Source organism: Urocitellus parryii, chromosome 3 (genome assembly GCF_045843805.1).
Source record: "Urocitellus parryii isolate mUroPar1 chromosome 3, mUroPar1.hap1, whole genome shotgun sequence".
NCBI lineage: Eukaryota > Metazoa > Chordata > Mammalia > Rodentia > Sciuridae > Urocitellus > Urocitellus parryii.
Window position 1 is genome coordinate 64,271,879 of NC_135533.1, and position 21,313 is coordinate 64,293,191.

Here is a 21,313-nt window from a genome sequence, read left to right on the forward strand (position 1 = left end):
TGGTTGATCATTGTGTAACTCAAGCTTATATTAAAACAATAATAAACATTTATTATCTCAAAAAAAAAAGAAAGAAGAAAGAAAAAAGGGAAAAAAGCATCAACAATGTGAAGGACTATCTAAGTTGTACTGAGAGGTCTGAAGAGCCCAAGATGTAAAATTTTGAGAACCATGCAGTTATCAGAAAATAAGACTCTGAATGTTTCTATTTAATCTGTGCACAAACAACATTCACATTCAAGTTTTCAAAGGAACTCTAGAAATTATTTGTGGTGAAATAAAACATTACAGTAATTTACAACTACCACAAATATGAAAAATAGAGAAATAATCCTTAGCTACTTACCCCTAAAACAAGCTCATCAGAAAACACATCTGTGTGAATGAGGAAGTAATTCTTAGGTAAACTTCAATCTGTACCAATGTACTTGTTTATGAAGGTTATTTATAAACATCTGTCTCCTAGGCCTGGGAGAGTGCCATCTCATGCTACTTTTTCCTGGTTCACTCTACTTAAATCACAATTGGCTTTCTGTAACATTCATTCCTTCTGCCTGGACTGCCTTTCAGGTACCCAACTTCCATTCTATGGCTTTATTCTTCTCACTGGTCTCAGCTAAATGATCTTACCTCAGAGAGGTCCTTGGTGAACCACATGATTTTAGTAGGATTTATGTATTTTCCTTCTATTTCCTGTCTCTGCCACAGATTGGAACCAGCATGGCAGGCAGGTGCCTTTGTACTCCATTCACTAAAGATGACATAGAAACTGATGCAATGTCTAACTTTGCCAAACCATAGTAAATACTTCAAATGTTCTTTTCTGATTATAAAATTATTAAAGGGAAGTAATGATTACTTAAATTTAAAGTGATTTTATTATGTTGTCTCAAGACCAAGAAAAACTAAATTATAAAATGTTAAGCAAGAGCAAACACAAGGACACCTTCCTCACCCTCCCCTCAATCATTAATTATTACAGGCACAAACCAGTTTATTGCATTAAGCTAAAGTTTGAAGTTGAAGAAACCTCTCTTCCTCCAAATAAAGATATTTCCCCATACTTTGTAAAAAAATTAAATTAAATTTCAGGAAAAATGTCCTAAGGCACCGATTGATTCCCAAGACTTGTCTAAGTGATTATGACATTTAGCCCAAGAATGCTTTTTAAAATTGGAAATTGTTTTCTTCACTAGGACATTTAGAGCCTCTAGGCTTTTAAACTCTTTTGTTCTCTCAAACACATATTCTAGCAGTACAGGACATTTTGAAAAAGAAGCAACACTTTCATATTTCAATTTATTTGGAAATGGTTTAAGAGAGTGATAATTTTAGAAATTTAAGAGGGAGACATAAAATAATAAAAATCACACCAAAGAATATGCTATAGAAATGTGAGTATATCTTTGGCCACATAAGTAGATTCAAAATATTTTATTTGGTTTTAAATCATACTTGATTGATTTTAAAGGAAAATAACTTCTTTAGGAGGAATAAGCAAAGTGGTAAATTCTTAATAAGTCTTTTTTCAGCCACTTTAACAAAATACACATACATTGCATTTCACTTTATTCTTTTATGTAGTTTAATGTACCAGATTCCTCACTAAATAATACACATACTCTATATAAGATTTACCCAAGATAGCTGTGAGTATAAATGAAAGCTATTAGTCATAAACTATTAATGAGACACCCAAACCGTGTCTGAAAAAAATTTGTCACATGGCTATAGTAGCCACTTGAAATTAATTATATTTTCCAAAACCAATCAGAAGGAACTGATTTTAATCATCCTAAAATACATCCATATTTTTTCCTGAATTCAAAAGTGAATATTTAAACTTCTATAATATTATAGAATTATTTCTGTAAACCCAACACTTTCTTAATGTTATTGAACTCTACCCTTTCAGTTGTTTCAGGATCAAGGAAGAAGTGACAAAACTAATGCCCTGATCAAAACACAGACTTGGAAAAAGGCTTCTACGTCTTGGATATTACTTTCAAACTTCTCAATAAAATAAAATGTTTAGAGAAGTATTCAATAAATATGTCCATTGAATGAATGAATGAAGAATGAGCAAGTGAATCATCAAAAGGCAGAATTCAAGAAGTTCAGAGTTTTTCAACAGCAAAACTATAATTGTTCCTATGATAGCATAAATTTTGTGTAAAATATCACTTTTATATATTAATTTTCAACAAAAATAGAAACTTAAACATACACTGTTTACCAAGAATAGGATAAATTGTATAGTGTAAACTATAATGCAAACAAAAAGTTGTCATTCTGTTTATAGAATCTATGCTCTAGAACTATTTGAAAGCAACAGATTACTTAAAAATTTTGATTACTCACGGAATATACTAACTCTTTTTCATCATGACAGTTATATTTCTGCTTGCTTATTTATTTATTTAGTACTGGAGATTTAACCCAGGGGTGCTTTATCACTGAGCTACATTACCAGCCTTTTTTTTTTCTTTCTTCCATTTATGGACAAGATCTTGATAAATTGCTAAGGATGACCTTGAAATTATAATCTTCCTGCCTCAGCCTCCTTAGCTGCTGAGATTATAGGCAAGTTTATGCCACCATGCCTATCTTCTGCTCATTTTAAAAAAAAGAGTATTTATTTTCATTGCATTAGCCTTATAAATCTATATATCCTAAACATGAAATCTAATTGCTGTGGTCAGTATACCTTATAAAAATAAAGATTTGGGTTCAAAATTGTGCCATATTAAGTATTTATACATCCTTAGTCTACCCTACGTTTGTAAACTTCAGTGTCTTATTTGCATATCTCATGCAAATATTGTGTGAAGTGAGAAGTTTTTATTTTTTATTTTTTTATTTTTTATAAATATTATATAATTTATGTATTAAATACATATCCATGGCTCCATGATAGTATAATTATTGAATAAATGAATCAATGAGTACAAAGACAAATCTCCTATGAATCAGAATTTCGAAGATTTTATGTAGATATTCCACACTCAAGGAGGTAAAGCATAATTCTCCACTTCTTTTTTTTTTATTGTTGGTTGTTCAAAACATTACATAGTTCTTGACATATCATATTTCACACTTTGATTCAAGTGGGTTATGAACTCCCATTTTTACCCCGTATACAGATTGCAGAATCACATCAGTTACACTTCCATTGATTTACATATTGCCATACTAGTGACTGTTGTATTCTGCTGCCTTTCCTATCCTCTACTATCCCCCCTCCCCTCCCCTCCCCTCCCCTCCCCTCTTCTCTACCCCCTCTACTGTAATTCATTTCTCCCCCTTGTATTATTTTTCCCTTTCCCCTCACTTCCTCTTGTATGTAATTTTGTATAACCCTGAGGGTATCCTTCCATTTCCATGCAATTTCCCTTCTCTCTCGCTTTCCCTCCCACCTCTCATCCCTGTTTAATGTTAATCTTCTTCTCATGCTCTTCTTCCCTACTCTGTTCTTAGTTACTCTCCTTATATCAAAGAAGACATTTGGCATTTGTTTTAAATAAGCAACAAAATGCTGAGAATCCTTTAGGTTTCTGCTTCCCAGATACAGTGTGGAGGAACCTTAGATACTATAGTGAGTTACCAGGGGCACAGGGTATGTAAATTTTCAAGAGAACAGCAGAGACAACCCTCAGACATTGCATGAACTGCTAGTATTTTGTTGTTTGGCTCCTAATTCTTAATTAAAGGAAATATTAGACATTTCATTTTGCCTAGGGGCAAAAGGAAAAAATGATGAAGAACTAAAGGTTCCATGAACCAAGAAAGTTTTGAGCTAGTAAATAGTTTCCTCTCACCTTCTCTCTTCTCTGATTTGAAGAGAAAGCCCTACCTACAAGATTTTCTCTGTTCTCTTTGCTTAATTTGCACTGTAAAAGTCAAGAAATATCTTTTCTGGCAAATTCAATTTTGAAAGCTGAATGAGAATGGTCCATGTTGGCAAATACAAACATCCTGTTCTGATAAACAAGGAAAAAAAGGGGCATTTTTAATTTTTTTTCACGGAAGACTAAATGTAGTTCTCAAAATAGAAAGATGGAAACACAATATTGGAAAAGAGAGAGGAAACAGACTGGGCCACAGCAACCAGAAATCGAGATGCAGAAACAGTCAGGTAGGAATGCTATGCTGACAGTGTTGCCACCACAGGGAAGGCACTTGCCCTTCACTCTAGATAATAGGACAAAACTGTCTTCCACCAAAACCTCCAAACAGAGCATTATTCTAAATTACAAGAATGCTCAGATTCCTGAACACCAAAACATAGCAAATTCTATCACAAAAGCTTCGTCTACCTTCCAGGCCAGCTAAAATTCTACTCTATACAAAATTCTTCATTTCTCTATATTTTTATAACACCTTTTCTTCATATTATTACTATAGTAATTATTACTGTATAATTTTATTGGTCATTTTTATATTTTTTTTGTTTCCATGGACTACAAGTTTTGTAAGGGTAAAAGTCATACTATTGCTTTTATAAAAAATTTCTGTAGCATTTAAATTTTTAATTAAAACTTTTTGTGAAACAATAAAATGTCTGAATACAAAAACAAACATAGATAAATCTATTTCCTATTATTATTCGATTTTGATGGACTGTAGTAATTTTAACTAGGTCAACATTTCCAGAAGTATGTCTCTAATAATATACACAAAAACCCAGGCACATTTATGAAAATAAGTATGAGAAAGGTATTGTTATTGAAGGTTCCTCATAATTAATGATATTCAATATTTTGATTATTCCCTATGGTTAAAAAATTAGCTTTTTAACCAATATGACCTAATATATTAAACATTTGTGACTGTTAGTAGTGTGGTTTATCATTTTTATTTAGCAATTTTGATCACTTAAAAATCATCTGTTAGGGGCTGGGGTTGTGGCTCAGTGGTGGAGCACTTGCCTAACATGAGGCTCTGGGTTTTATCCTCAGCACCACATAAAGATAAATAAATAAAGGTATTGTGTCCATCTATATATAACTAAAAAGTATTTTTGAAAAAATTGTCTGTTAGTCTGTGGATTTTTACATGCCTGTTTTATATTTGAAGCATTAAACAAATAGGTTAGTAAATACATCTAAACGCTTTGGAGAAATGTACTAAATACAAGCTTATTGCATTTTCAAAGAGAAAAAAAAGCAGTCACTATACATATTGATGTAAGTGCTCTTCATCTTTGTCAATGTGATTCCTTTCTACTCATCCTCTTATAACTAACTGTGCAGCCAGGTTCTGGCTTGTTATGGAACCCTTTTCATAACCGAATGAAGAAAAAACAATCTAATCATAAATGTAGAGTAATATTACTTGTTTTTCAATGTAAGTCAACATTCCAGAGTTTTTTTGATTTAGATTCCATCCCTGGAAAATATCAATGGCAATAGTTTTGGCAAGCCACTAAGTGTAACAAAAGTTATCAAGGATTATTTAACTGGTCAAATTCTTAGTCTCTGCTGTCTTTGGGGGTAGCTTTTATTTTTCAAAAGATTCACCAGCTTAAACTATAATCATTCATAGATATGTCAGGACACTGAAACAATGGAATATATTTCTTACCAATTGTTATTCCACCTTTTTTTAATGGAAAAGTATTTAAAAGAAAGAAATTTTCTGCATTTTAATGACAAGTGATGTGGAAATGTGACAGAAAGCAGCATCTGCTCAGCCAGGCAAACATGCTTTATCGTGTCAGTGACCACATAACAGGGAGAGATCTCCGGAGCACAGCCACCCTTCACTGTCATGGTGGACCTACTGAAATCAAGAGCTGGGAGAGAATTCAAAATTGACTCAAGACTAACATCACTCTAGTTCACCTAAGTCTACCCTTCCGTCACTGGTCAAATACAAAAATTAGAACAGCATTTGCTTCTTTTCTTATTATTGGCCTTAGCTTAGAATTAAATGACTTCAATTATAAATTAATCATAACCAAAATATCTATTTAAGTCAATCCCTAGTCACTTTCAAAATTAACTTTGAGTTGACAATCTGGAGTTTTAAAAGCCAAAAATAAACCCAGTTGAATTCATTAGAAAACTTATTCCTTGTAAGATACTTAACTCATAAATAAACAAAACCAGGCTTGAATCACACATACACACACTCACAGAATTTCAAATTATAATTTGTTGTACATATTCTTTGGAAACAGTTATAGCTATTAAAAGATGGCAAAGACACAGTAATAATTTACATAAAGTCAAGGAAATATTTTGTGTGTATACATACAAAAAAAACCCATCTCTAAAAAATTATTTATAATATTGTTTTAATATACCAAAGAAATAGTAGTCTATTCACATAAAAAATTCAACATGGAACTTCCACTTTAAAAGTTCAATTTTCCATTATATGTGCTATAATATCTTATATAATAACGAAATCTTAAATATAAATTCTGCCAATTAAAAAATATTACACAAATGATATACAAAATATTTTCTGAATACTAGATGCAAGAACATAATTCTGAAGCAGACTAAATTCAATACTTACTTTTTAATCTTCAAAAGCAGAAAAGGATGCATGTTCAATACTTTTTATACATTTATTTTTTTTAAATTTATTTTTATGTGGTGCTGAGTATTGAACCCAGTGTCTAACATGTGCCAGGCAAGTGCTCTACCTCTGAGCCACCTCCCCATCCCCACATGTTCGATATTTTTAGTGAGATTCCTTCTTTGCATTATTTTGTAATATTCTTTTTCTCCACTTTTTTAACCTGGGGATGATTAATCAATATACATCGCCAATAACATCCACGGTTAAATTAAAACACCGCCTTCATTAATTCACACCTGAACCATGCTGATGCTGCAAAATGTATTGGAGCTAGAAACATCTGTGAGTAACTGAAGTGCTCTATGTAACTATTCTGAAATTTAGACACCTTTTTAGTTCTCACTGGTCCCTGTTCACTTCCTCTCCCCTCTCTTAGCCTCCTCACTTTGTTGTGCTTATAAACAATAATTACTTATCAAAGTACCTGTCCAACTCCCACATTAAGATACCCTTATCTATACCTAGAACTTAACCCCATACCTTTACAGGCAAACCAAATACCTACATACACCCAATTTTATTATACTTTCAATGTGCCACAAGCAAACCATGTTTTAGCACAATAACATATCTATTTATTTAACTGGTGTGTTTTTTCTAATTATCCTTGGCTTAGGCTGATTTTCAAAAAACCTGTCCAGGAGTATGATGGACTTAGGAAAGTGATGTATTTCCTGCTCTCCACTACCACTTTCCAACCATGGTTCAACACCTAACAAACTGCTCTCCTCTTTGGAAATCTCTATTGGTTCATTATCGGCCAATGTATGAGTCCCACTTCTATTGACCTTCAGCAGCTTCCTGATAGCTTGAAGTCTAACTTCCCCAACCATCTTCTGTGACCTTGATATTAATGTAGGTGATCTTTCCAGCTATCTGGCTTCAAAACAAATAAAATGCATCTGTTTCAAATATGGTTATTTTGATGATGTACAACCCACCTACTCATATGATATTCCTCTGATATTAACATAACACTGTTCACATTCTAGCTAGTTAAATGCTCAATAACCTCTCATTTTCATAAGCTTTAAAAGATCCAAGACAAAAATAAAAAGAATGTAATTCCATCATTTTAATCCATTTATTTTTTCCTGAGAAAACTTCATCCAGTCCTTATAAATTACTACAATAGTAACAAAACCACATTTTTTCTTGGTATTATAACTATAGAAATTCTTAAATACTACTATTATTTTATATTATTATTCTAGTGGTTTCATAACATTCCATCAAGTTTTTGAAAGAGAAGTTTGCAGGTGAATTAAGATTTCTAAATTTGAAGCCAGACTGTCTGGGTTACAATTTCTATTCTGAGTCTTATATTAGCTTGTGAACTTAGCCATTTCCCTATTCTCAGTTTTCCCTTCTACATAAACAGACAATAAGAATGCAACCTTATGTAATTTTGCACATGAAGTACTTTGAACCTAGAACTTGAGTGAATGCTTAGTAAGTATTATATAAATCGCAATATGCCATGCTTTCCTTATGTGTATATATCTATTGCTGGAAATGATAGTCTTGGTAGGGTTTAAGGTTCTTTTGAAATTCTGTTTTCACTACTAAAGAAAATTCTGCAATAAGCAGTGACCTTTCTGTTGAGTCATTTATCTGGTTAAGTTTTCAAGAATGCTCTATTAGCTTTCTGCCCATGGACGACGCCAAGAAAGCATCCTTAAAGTCTGTCTTGCTGCTGCCGTCATGTCTAAATCAGAGTCCCCTAAAGAGCCCGAACAGCTGCGGAAGCTATTCATCAGAGGGCTGAGCTTTGAAACAACTGATTAGAGTCTGAGAAGCCATTTTGAGCAATGGAGAACACTCACGGATTGTGTGGTAATGAGAGATCCAAACACCAAGCGCTCCAGAGGCTTTGGGTTTGTCACTTATGCCACTGTGGAGGAAGTGGATGCAGCCATGAATGCAAGACCACACAAAGTGGATGGTAGAGTTATGGAACCAAAGAGATCTCTCTCATGAGAAGATTCTCAAAGACCAGGGGCCCACTTAACTGTGAAAAAGATCTTTGTTGGTGGCATTAAAGAAGACACTGAAGAACATCACCTATGAGATTATTTTGAAAAGTATAGGAAAATTGAAGTTATTGAAATCATGACTGACTGAGGCAGTGGAAAGAAAAGGGGCTTTGCTTTTGTAACTTTTGATGACCATGACTCTGTGGATAAGGTTGTCATTCAGAAATACCATACTGTGAATGGCCACAACTGTGAAGGGAGGAAAGCCCTGTCAAAGCAAGAGACGGCTAGTGCCTCATCTAGCCAAAGAGGTCAAAGTGGTTCTGGAAACTTCGGTGGTGGTCGTGGAGGTGGTTTTGGTGGAAATGACAATTTCGGTCGTGGAGGGAACTTCAGTGGTCGTGGTGGCTTTGGTGGCAGTCGTGGTGGTGGTGGATATGGTGGCAGCGGGGATGGCTACAATGGATTTGGTAATGATGGAAGCAATTTTGGAGATGGTGGAAGCTACAATGATTTTGGCAGTTACAACAATCAGTCATCAAATTTTGGACCCATGAAGGGTGGAAACTTTGGAGGCAGAAGCTCTGGACCTTACAGTGGTGGAGGCCAATATTTTGCCAAACCACGAAACCAAGGTGGCTATGGCGGTTCCAGCAGCAGCAGTAGCTATGGCAGTGGCAGAAGGTTTTACTACTGCCAGGAAACAAAGCTTAGCAGGAGAGGAGAGCCAGAGAAGTGACAGGGAAGCTACAGGTTACAATAGATTTGTGAACTCAGCCAAGCACAGTGGTGGCAGGGCCTAGCTGCTACAAAGAAGACATGGTTTAGACAATACTCATGTGTATGGGCAAAAAAACTCGAGGACTGTATTTGTAACTAATTGTATAACAGGTTATTTTAGTTTCTGTTCTGTGGAAAGTGTAAAGCATTCCAACAAAGGGTTTTAATGTAGACTTTTTTTTTTTTGCACCCATGCTGTTGATTGCTAAATGTAATAGTCTGATCATGACGCTGAATAAATGTGTCTTTTTTTTTTAAAAAAAAAGAATGCTCTATTAATAATAGCCAACCTATGGAGCCATCATAAGTGCCCTTCAACAGACGAATGGATAAAGAAAATGTAGTATACATGTACAGTGGAAATTACTCATCCATAAAGAAGAATGTAATTATGGAATTTGCTGGTAAATAAATGGGTCTGGTGATTATCATGCTAAGTGAAATAAGCCAATCCCCCAAAACCAAAGGCCAGATGTTTTCTCTGATATGTGGATGCTAACATATATATGGATGTTAACCCTTCCACACATCTCTTTGTGGCTGCAAGGGACAAAGGGGAGAGGAAGAATAGAAATGCAATGAATTAGACAAAGGGGAATAAAAGGAAAGGCAGAGAATCGAAATAGGATAATAATAGAATAAATCAGACATAACTTTCCTATGCTTATATATAAATACACGACCAGTGTACTTCCACATCATGTACAACCACAAGAATGGGATCCTAATTAGAACCAGTTATACTCCATGTATGTATGTCAAAATACACTCTACTGTCATACATATTTAAGAAGAATAAATTTAAAAAGAATGCTATAAATTAGACCCCAAAATGTTCTTTACAGGCCTATTTAAAGAAAAATATTTGTAATAATTTATAATACAGCTATTAAAGAGAACAGTTTTAATCACCATATTGTTGGCACTTAATCACTTGTTTTCCTTAAATATTTCTTTTTCCTTTACTTTCAAAGGCCTTTGCCTAATTTTTCTCTTTAATCAGTCAATATGCCAGTTTAGCCTATTTCCTCTTTCCTAAATTAAACTTGACCTTTCTGGCTCTTAGGTCTGTCTGCTTTTCTATGTTGTTTCCTTCCATATTATAACTTCATGACTTTGACATAATTTCTATTCTACAACACCCAAAACAAGATAATTATCCCTTAAATATCTTTTGTGACTAGACTTGAGTAATCTAACTTCCCTTTGAACACAAACTTTTCACTTTACTTGATCATTAATTAAATCTTCCTCGATTTTACAATGGCTAACCCAATCCCAGGATAAAAGCCATGGGGTCATATTTCTCTTTCCACTTCCACACATCCAGTCAGCTGCTAAAGTCTATTAAGTCCCTCTCACCCCCTTGGGGAAACTCTACAATCTAATTTCTAACATCAACTAGTTCATTTAATAAATTAATAATAAAATCACAAAGTAAAATTGAGCATTGAGCTATAAATCATATAAACCTATTGTTACTATCCTAAATAAAGAGGGTGATACACTACTGATTTTATGAAGAAACCTTAAAGGAGAGATGATGCCATACTGAGAACTTCAGGTGCTGCTTTCAGTCATTCTCCCTGCCATGGAATTTAAGGTAAATCAGTTCTACTTTACATTTTTATGTCAGTGAATTACAGGTATATATTTATGTATGTGTGCACTGAGCTGTGATTTCAATATGTTTTTTCCTCTTCAAAACTCATGTTGGAATTTAATCCCCATTGTTTGGTATTAAAAGAGCAGAAACTTAATCCGATTATGATGTTCAGAGGCAGGGCCTTTGGGAGGTGTTTATGATTAAATAAGGTCATCAGGACGAGCCCCCATGATTGAATACTGGTAGCTATAAAAGAAAAAGGAGAGACCACACACACACACCTACTGCCATGTGGTCCCATGTTTTTGCACAGGATCTGTCTGCAAGATGCAGCCTTTCAAACTCAGACTAGAACTCTCAGCAAAGTAAACCTCTTTCCTTTATAATTTATCCAGACAGAATCAATTACATAAATGTTACCTTCTCTATAAAATTCATTTAAGAAATTCAACGATTTAATTGTTTGGTAGACAACTCTAATTCTACATCCTCACGTTTTTTTGTTTTTTTTTTTTTTTTTTTTTTTTTTTTTTTGCTTTCTAGTATACACACCTTATTTGATTCTCTGCCCTTTGAGGGGATGAAAAACAATAAATATGATGGGATTCTGCTCATCAAGTAAGCTGACTTATGATGAAATAAAAAATAGATTATCCAATTAGGTTCAACCTAATCAAGTGAGTTCTTCAAAGGGCCCTTCCTCAGGTGAGAGATGGATGAAATCCATCTCAGAGTCTAAGATGGATTTCATGAGGAAAATTTGTTAAATATGGGTACATTTCACTGAGAGTGACAGAGTGTTTTAATTAGGAAATGTCTGCTTGTTTTATTAAGAACTGGGATAAATTATTATAACAATTCTGGATACTGGGTACCATTTAGCAAAAAGTCATGATAATAATAAAACTTCTCAATCCAAAATACATAGAAATACAAAAGTAGGAACAATTCATTTAAATGTCAGAAAAGAAAATAAATCTCAGATCATAGCCTACATAAATTTGGACTTTTAGCTACAAGTTTCAGTCAGCATTTCTCATGTCAATATATTCTTATTGGTAATCGCTTGTCAGCAATTTTCTAAGGCTTTCCAAGTATACTCATTTTAAGCAATTCCATGATAAAATTTCTTCCAATAAAACTCTGTTCAAAATCTTACAGATATTTTGCTCCTTTCATATGTAAAGAAAGCATTCATATTAATATAACACAGCCATGGAAAAAAAGCCCATCAAATAAGTAAAAATAGAGCAGCATTTACATTGCAAGTAAAACAACATCAAGGCCTGTTTTTTTTTTCTTTCTGGTCAAGGTCCATTACTTTTCATCACATTATATAAAATAATCTGAAATAACTTTTCAAGCTTGAAGTAAAGGTCCCCACTCACCTTTTAACGTCAAAATTCATTTTATTAAGCAGCCCAACTCCTCTTAGAGGTGACACTTCAGCCAGAACAAAATCATTTTTAACTCAACTGTTCAGCAAAAAAAAAGTACCCTGATACCATACACCTTCTGGACCTAACATCTGTTGCTAACAAAACTAATGCTCATTTTGCTGTTTCTAGTGCCATGAATATGCTTTTAAAACTCACTGTATTATTTTTCAATTCTTACAACAACCCAGCCCTAAGAAGTTAAGGAATCTGTACTAGCAAGATTTGACCCAGTTATCCCACTCCTTGGCACATATCCAAAGGATTTAAAATCCGCATGCTACAATGATGCAGCCTCATAAATATTTATAGCAGCACAATGCAAATTAGCTAAGCTATGGAGCCAATCTAGGTATGCTTCAACAGATGAATAGATAAAGAAATTGTGGTATATATGCACAATGGAAGATTAGTTGGCCATAAAGAAGAATGACATTATGACATTCACTAGTAAATGGATGGAACTGGAGACTATCATGCTAAGTGAAGTAAGACAGTACTCCCAAAATCAAAGGTGAATGATTTCATTGATATGTGGAAGCTAAACCACAATAAGAAGATGGGAGAAGAAGAAAAGTTTAGTACACTAGACAAAGCGAATGAAGAGAAGGGAGGAGAGAGAGGAATAAGAAAGACAGTGGAAAGAATCCGACATGATTTTCCTATGTACACATATGAAAAAAATTTAAGTGAATTCCACCATTATGTACATCCACAAGAATGGGGTCATAATTAGAATAAGAATAGGCATGTATAATTTTATCAAAATGGATTCTACTGTCATGTATAACTAAATGAAAAAAATCAATTAAAAAAATGATTAGGAAATTGCTGAGCTGATTTTCAAGCACAGGTAATCACCACCATAGGAACCATCTTAACCACTCTATAAATTTACAAGCCAAATGTCTTTTTACTTTGAAGCTTATTTTCATTTATTTATCCCTCAGCCTTAAGAAAAGGTACTTTACCCCCATGAGCCTAATTTTATAAATGAGATTTGAAAAGTTTTCCAATATTTATGATATGTACTTTTTTCTTCACCTATTAATATGTGGCATACCAAGAAAAAAATCAGTTCATAAACTGGTTAAAAATATTTGTAACTAACCAAATATGAGGCTAACCAATCTTCCAGATAATACATCAGTAATAATTATCTAGAATTCTTACATTCTACAAAGATTTAGTTAGCATCTATTATGCACTAGTTACCTGGAATAGGGTCTGATATTTATAAAATTTGCATTCTAGTAAGGAATAATACACTAATAAGTTAACTATTATGTTAAACAATAATAAGAGCTGTAAACAAAAGAAAAGATCAGGGTAAAAATACTGTATTATGGAAGGCAGTAGGCACTTATAGTAAGTATAATAAGGTAGTCAGAATATGCCTCATGGAGATAATAAGCAAATAATTGAAAACCACATTTTTTTTCAAACATAAAAAGAAGCACTGCCTCACTATTATCCTTCCATACCTTAAAAAGTAGAGACGCATATTAGTACTTAAAATTTTTTCCAAGGGCTTTAAAAATCCTTGCATCCAACATAGAACCAAATGAAGCCATTTCTAAATACAATTATAATTCTATTAACATAAATCATGTGTTTCACTCAACAAACCATTTGCCAAAAGGCTGTTTTTCCTTCATTAAACAAATGTGTATTGATCACCTACCACATACAGGCATTAAGAGTGCTGAGGAGACTAATTCTTGTGTTCCCCAGTTCACACTCTGGTGAGCTCATACAAATGAACAGAGAATCATAATGCTAAGTAAGAAGGTTTATTAGGGAATATGAAGCAGGGCACAAGGAGAAGTGAGTTTTTAGATGAATCTGAAAGAATAGAGAAGAGATAAAGACATGGTTAGTGGACAGCATTAGAGGCCTGCAAAGAGACATGGTGGACTGAAAGTACACACTCTGCTTGTGGCATTGAGCATGGTCCTATAGGGGGAAAAAATAAAAAGATTTAGTAGAATTTAATAAATAAGGAAACTCCACAGATAATCAAAACTTTTTGGAGGCTGAACTTTGAGAAACTGGGTTTCCTCAAGTAAAAAAATTGTCTTTTGCATAGCAAAGTTGATAAGCAAACAAGTCTCTTATAATGAAGATTAGAAGGAGATAACAGAACAGAGAGAGGTTTAGCAGGAAGAATTGACCAGAATTGAAAGCCCTTGCTTCTGATGGATGAAATGATTCTGAAGAGTTGTGGTGCTTCTCAAGAAGGCAGAGAACAGCTGAGGAACACTCAGGGAAGAGGATGAACCCAACACAGGCCATGTGGAACATGAAGCCTCTCTGCTACATTTCAATGGAAATGTTCTCTGGACAGTATAATTTATGACTGTGGAGACAAAGGCAAGAATTCTAGAAATAAGAATGAACTGTTTAATATTTAAAATACTATGCTGTCAGCTTAGGAAGGCTGGGAAGAGTAAGTAGATTATTTCATCTAATACAACCACACTCTGAAGTCATAGTTATTTCTACTTTCATTCATTCAGAAATGTTTATTAAGGGTCTCCATGTGTCCAGCACTGTTTAGGGCAAAAACAGGACAAACAAACCTCCTGCATCTGTGAGAATACTCTTCATAGGTAAAAACCTGAGGAATAATATCTCACTCAAAATCATACAACTAGCCAATACGTGGTCAGACAAGAATTTGAGTTGAGTCCTAACTCAAAAGAGTCAGAGCTCTAAACCATCATGCTATTAGTTTAGAGGTTACAGGTCAGCGTATTTAGTATTTTAATGAGACAATAAAAGGTCATAAAAAAGCAATCGAGTCTACAGATGAGAAACTTTTGGAATGTCAACAGTCTTTGCAAAGAGCCACTGTTCTAAGTTATGCAGAGATGATGAGAAGATGGTCTGAGGATATTTTTCTCACATGGGTTTTTATGTACTCATGATTCACCCTAAACAATGTTATTTAATCTAATTAGGAAGGTTTCTCTCATCTGCTCTGTTTCTGTTTTTAAACATACAAACACGGTTTGATTGCTCTGGGTTTGGTTCATTAACTCAAGCAAATTTCCATTTCTTCCATAATGACAAAATGTTTTCAAAACATGTCTACCTCAGCATTTCCTAACAAATGTCTTCTAGAACACCAATTTCTCAAACAACTAAGTATACTACAAATTTATTTTACTGCATAATCATTTACTATATAATCATATACATAATCATAAGTGATTATGTAGTAAAATAAATTTATAATATACTTAGTTTAAATGATATCCTATTGTAAAATTTCTCATTGCACTAATATATTAATACATGGAAGTCATATCTATAAGTGGACTAAATGTGAAGCATTTTGTAAACTTTCTTGACCAAGGAACATGATTTTAGTTTAGTATAGCATTATCGTGGTCTATGCTTTGATGAACAACACTTCTGAAAAGAATAAAACCTATTCTAGGTTATTCAACCAGGTATAATACCAGATTATATTGGGATCATTAGTTAGTGCATTACGTGACATGCGAACATAAACTTCAAGTGGTTTAGTGTACTGAAAAGTGAGCAAGGTTTTTATATAGAGGATTTCTTTTATAAAAACTGCAAAACATGTTCATTCGTTTGTTCTGCATGGCTCAGTTGGCACTATTATGAGTTGTATAGGTCTATTGTTAAAGGGTTTGTATATTTAGGTAATACCTACCTAATTACTTTGGCATAATTTTTTTTAATGAAGCATGTTATTTTTCTAGTACTTATGTATTATAGTATGTTGATGGATTAAACTAGAACAGAATGATAAATATGTGACATATAATAGGTGTCAAGAATTCCACAGAGTTTCATGAAAGCTGAGGAAATAGTGAAAAAAATTAACAAGTGTTCCTGCAAGCAGTTTACTCAATCAAAAGGTGTATTGTATAGAATCTTCTAATTAACTTTCCTTTGAAGTGTGGTTCAGGTAGAGTAGTTCTATTTTTTTGCAGGTATAAAAGAAAACTGCTTATGATTTGAGATGATGAGAGAAGTGGCAATATTTGGTATGTTGAAAAAAAATTCCACTTATAAAGTTATAAACTAGTAAGATAAACTGAAAATGGTTAGAAAATGTATGATAGTTGTTACTCCAACATTTTTAAAAGTAATCAATGTGAATATAAATTTAATTCCAGAATTTTAAAGGTAAACTTCCTCAACCATTACTGACTTGCGACCTGTAAAAGCTGCTAAAATCTTATTCTTTTGCTTTAAAAAACTGGAAGATGCTTTAAATGAACATCATTCTGTGGTTTGCCAGATTGGCAAATTGAAACAGCATGTCCTCTCACACAAAACTGTCCATAAACATGATTTCTCATCCCATTTTTGAAAATACAACAGAGAAGCAAATTGTCTTTAAGTCCAATTTTAGGCATTCCACACAGAAATTTTTAAAAATTATATTTATTCCTGTGGTTAATTCCATGTGTAAATCATTTTTTTACTTCTCCTGCTTGCTCTATTTCCCCTCGTCATTACAACTTATTTTTCAAAAAATTGACAAGGCAAATGTGATTCAGTCTTATATATGAACGTGCAACAGTGTATGTCATCTTTTCAAATGACATACAAAGGTCATTTTAGGTATTTTGTGGTATTCTGGGTCTTAACCTCTTCCCAAGGAAATTTTATATTTTAGATTCAAAATACACATACACATATTTGCACACATATATGTATATATAAGTATATATACATATACATATATAATTTTCCAATATTAGCAAATATTAAGGCAAAATACATTATATCATTTGCTTTTATGATACCAAGTATTCCCTTTTTCTCCTAAGATAAAATATATCTATAGTAAATAGTAAATACATGTAAATTATATTAGCAATAGTAAAAACTGACAAATTTAGACCTGAAAGGGCTTACTTGGATATCAGATATTATGGTATGGATATGAGGTATTCCCCCAAATATCCTATATTATGAGGAATATTCAGAGGTGAAATGATTAAACTTTGAAAGCTATAACCTAATCACTTCATCCTAGTTAGTCTGAAGGAACTAAGTGGGTAGTAACTGTCCACAGGTGGGGCATGGCTGGAGGAGGTGGGTCACTAGGGTATGCCTTTGGAGGATTCAGCTTCCCTGTGGCCCATTCCCTTTCACTCTTTGCTTCCTGGAAATGCTATGAGCTGAGCAGCTTTTCTTTAAGGGGCTTTTTCCCCATAATGTGCTGCTTCTCCTTGGGCCCAGAGCCACAAAGCCATCTGTCTAAGGAGAGAGACTTTTTTTTTTTTTTTTAAACTGTGAGGCAAACTTTCCTTCTCTAAGTTCTTGTTGGGTACTTTGGTCACAGTGACAAAAAAAAAAAAAAAAAAAAAAAGAAAAGAAAAGGTAACTTAAACACAGAATTATTAGCTTCACTAATTTTTCCATCACTTCTTTTCTTCACATAGGGTCAATAGAGGAAGGAATTTTTAAAATGAAGATAGAAAAAAAAAAAAACATTTACCAAATAGGGTATTTTTATTTAGTACTATAGTAATCTAATGCGGTCTCAATCTAGGATAATCACATTATTTCCCTGAGTCTAATTTATTTCTTCTTTAAAGTAGGTTTGATAAGCATTCCTCCTTAATAGCAGTTTTATGGAGCTGGTCTAGGAACAGTCCAAGGATAAGAAGATTTGCCAGTTGAATGAGTGAAGTTGGTCAAAACCAATGCACTTTCATTTTTACCTGTTTTCTATAGTAGGTCTTTACACTTCATATCATTTGTTAAAGAAATTTGTAATATTATAAAGAAACATAATATTCCCCTACACATCTTGCATCATATGCCAACAAGGCCCTGGTAGCTCATTACTCTGTCCATTTCTCAGGCTTGTCTTTACATTATGCATCTTCAAGGGCTGAGGTAATCTCTTGCATTCTGCTTGCTACAAAAGAGGAAAAGCCTACAAACTCAGTGATCCTTGCCTGTGACTCAGACCCACTATGTGCAAAGCACCAATTTAGACCCAGACTGTAACACCTGCATGGGACTGTGGGGCAAAGAGAATTGATACAAACATGCTGATTTTTATGCTATTTGCTATATGTTGATAATAAAGTTATTTTTCTCTGATCCAGGAATTTCCAGCATACTATTAAAATCTATGAAACCCTAACAGGATAATTTATTAGATGTAAGTTGGGCAAAGATAAATCCTAGGCCAGATTAATCCTATCACTAGATGCTTTTGCCAAGATTTGCATGGGTATGGAATATATTGAAATATTAAAACTAGTCTAATAAAAACAATAAGGTATGAATACCATAAACTAGACAATAATAGTATACACTAAAGAATTTAGAAAAATGAACAGTTTTAATGTAAATGTAATGCATGGTAAAGGTATCACTACAGATCAGGAAAAAAAGGATAAATTATTTAGTAAATGACATGGGCCAAGCATCTGTGCATTTTGAATATATGAAATTAGACCTTCACCTAATACTCCACCAAAAAAAAAGATGCACAGATAAATAAGACAGAGATTCAATGTGAAAAATAAAATTACAAATACTTAAGAGAAAATACCAAAAGCTTTTTCTTATAAAGAAATGTGAAGAAGGCCATTAGAAAAGTAGGTAATCATGGAAAATATTAAAAGATTTGCTTCCATTAGGAAAAAAAAACAACAACCCACATGCATGGATGAAAATTTTATAAAGAAATAACAAGTGATAGATAAGAAAACTCATTTCAAGATAGTTTTTGATAAAGGGTTAAATTATCTAAAATATGGTAAATAAATACATAGATTTCCTTCAACAAAAAATAGCTATGGTATAAATTGGCAACATAAAAGAGGAGAAATAAAAACGATTGATAAGCTCATGATATGAATAAAACTTCAGCAATGTTTACTTTCAAAATAGGCAGGAAAATGTAAATTTATGCAATAACACAACAATTACTGACTCATGAAATTGGTAAATGTGATGTACTAACAAATATAAGAAAGAACAAACATTGTTGGTAGTACTGTAATTATTATCAGTTTTTAACAAAATAATAGAAATTTTTGATAAAATTTTAAAACCCCATTTGCCTTAGCCTTATATATTCATTTCAAGGGATTTATCTTAAATATAAAAGCATAATGTAAAATATATGAATAAACATTTGACTTAAGCTTTGTTTATATACTAACAGAAACTAGAAATACCCTCAATTTCTTAGTTTCCAAGAAGACAATGTATGTTCAGACCATGTGAAATTGTAGCAACTTACCTCACATAGAGTAGATCAGAATGAGGTAAGTCAGCAAAGATTCATGTGAGAATGCCCAAAGTATACCACTTAGTGACAAAAAGAAGTCAATACAACATACTTTTGAAGATTCACTTCAAAATAGATAATTTTAAAAACTACCCCCAAAAAACTTTTTAAAAATCTTAAGATACTTTCATGTTACTGTGTTTGTATAACCATTATAAAAATAAAGCAAAAAACAATAAAAGACATGTCTGAACAGACCACTAAAAGAAGTGTCTAGATGAAAAGCAGCCATTCATTTACCTTTAAACATTTCATTCATTATTTTACTAATTATGAGGAAGAGTTTCACTTCTATAATTCAAAATGTGGAATACAGTTTTAAGTGTAAAATGGATAGCCATCAAAAAAAGAAATGAATAAAATACTGAATGAATGATATATTCAATTTCAAATATTCTGTATTTCTGAGATTTCTGGTAGAAATTGATCCAAAATTTAAACTTTTCACTGAATGCCATAGGGAATTTATAAATAGACTCAAGATTTCTAAGAAAACAAGAGAGATCATTTGGAGGCAGAGGGGACGTTGGAGAATATAGGCTGTCCTTAACTAAAGGTTGAATGGCTACAGTAGATAGAAACTAGCAGAACTAAGATTTCATTTGCAGTGTTCACTAGGGGAGCACTGAGATTTGTCTTCTCAGGGAAACAAGCAAAAGTAACCAGTTATCTTATGTAACATAAAAGAGCCCTGAAAAAGAAAATTAGATTGCAACAAATACAAGAATATTCATATTTTCTTGTATAAAGAAATAAACATTCTACATAGAAGCAAATATACTACATGCATGTGCAACTACAAAGTGAAATGATAAGACACGATGGTAATAATAGCAATATTCAAGGAATGAAAACTTTATACAACAGTAATTGGATTTGAATGGACTCAGAAGCCAGAGGAAACCTTTTAGCCTTTCCACATTTTAAAATATTAATTGCTACCCAAAAAGATCCATAGGACAAGGATAAAACCCAGATTAAAAGAATTTTAAAAAATGATTTTCACAAAAGAGCAAGTGGGAACCTGTAACCAATAACGAAAACTGAGATCATTAAAAAAAAAAAACAATAAAAAACCCAATATGAAAATTTATGGCTATTTCAATATACAACTAATGAAAAATTATTAATAAGACATTTTTACATTTGTCTCCTGCTAAGGCTTTGAAATCCATTCTGCAGTTTACAATTAAAACACATCCTGCTGAATGCCTAGGTGCACACCAATAATGCAGCTACTCTAGAGGCTGAAGCAGGAAGGGTTTCAACTTCAAGACCAAGGCCAGCCTAGGTACTTTGTGGGAATCTCTCAAAACAAAAAAATTTTAAAGACCTGGGGATGTATCTTAGTTGTAGAGTAATTGCCTAGCATGCAGGAAGCCCTGGATTCAATCTGTGTACAAAAAAAAAAAAAAAAAAAAAAAAAATCCTAACTTGAGTCACTTATAGTACTTATAAGAACATGTGGCCAGGTACTTTTATATCAGATTATGCATCTCTAGTAAAATAGGAGCACACATGCAAAATGCGTTGTGATAAAAATTCATACAACCACTATGGAGAACTAGCATAGGATATGCATTCCCAGGAATATTCTGTGTCTAGGAATATCACCAAT

At 33.1% G+C, this 21,313-nt stretch overlaps 1 protein-coding gene and 1 pseudogene across 1 annotated transcript in view; one reads left to right on the forward strand and one right to left on the reverse strand.

The window, feature by feature from the left end:
* LOC144253709 (protein piccolo-like) overlaps window positions 1-21,313 on the reverse strand; it is a 215,642-nt gene that overhangs the window by 165,824 nt on the left and 28,505 nt on the right. The gene's annotated exons all lie outside the window — the stretch shown is intronic.
* Window positions 8,296-9,306, forward strand: LOC144253593 (heterogeneous nuclear ribonucleoprotein A1-like; annotated as a pseudogene).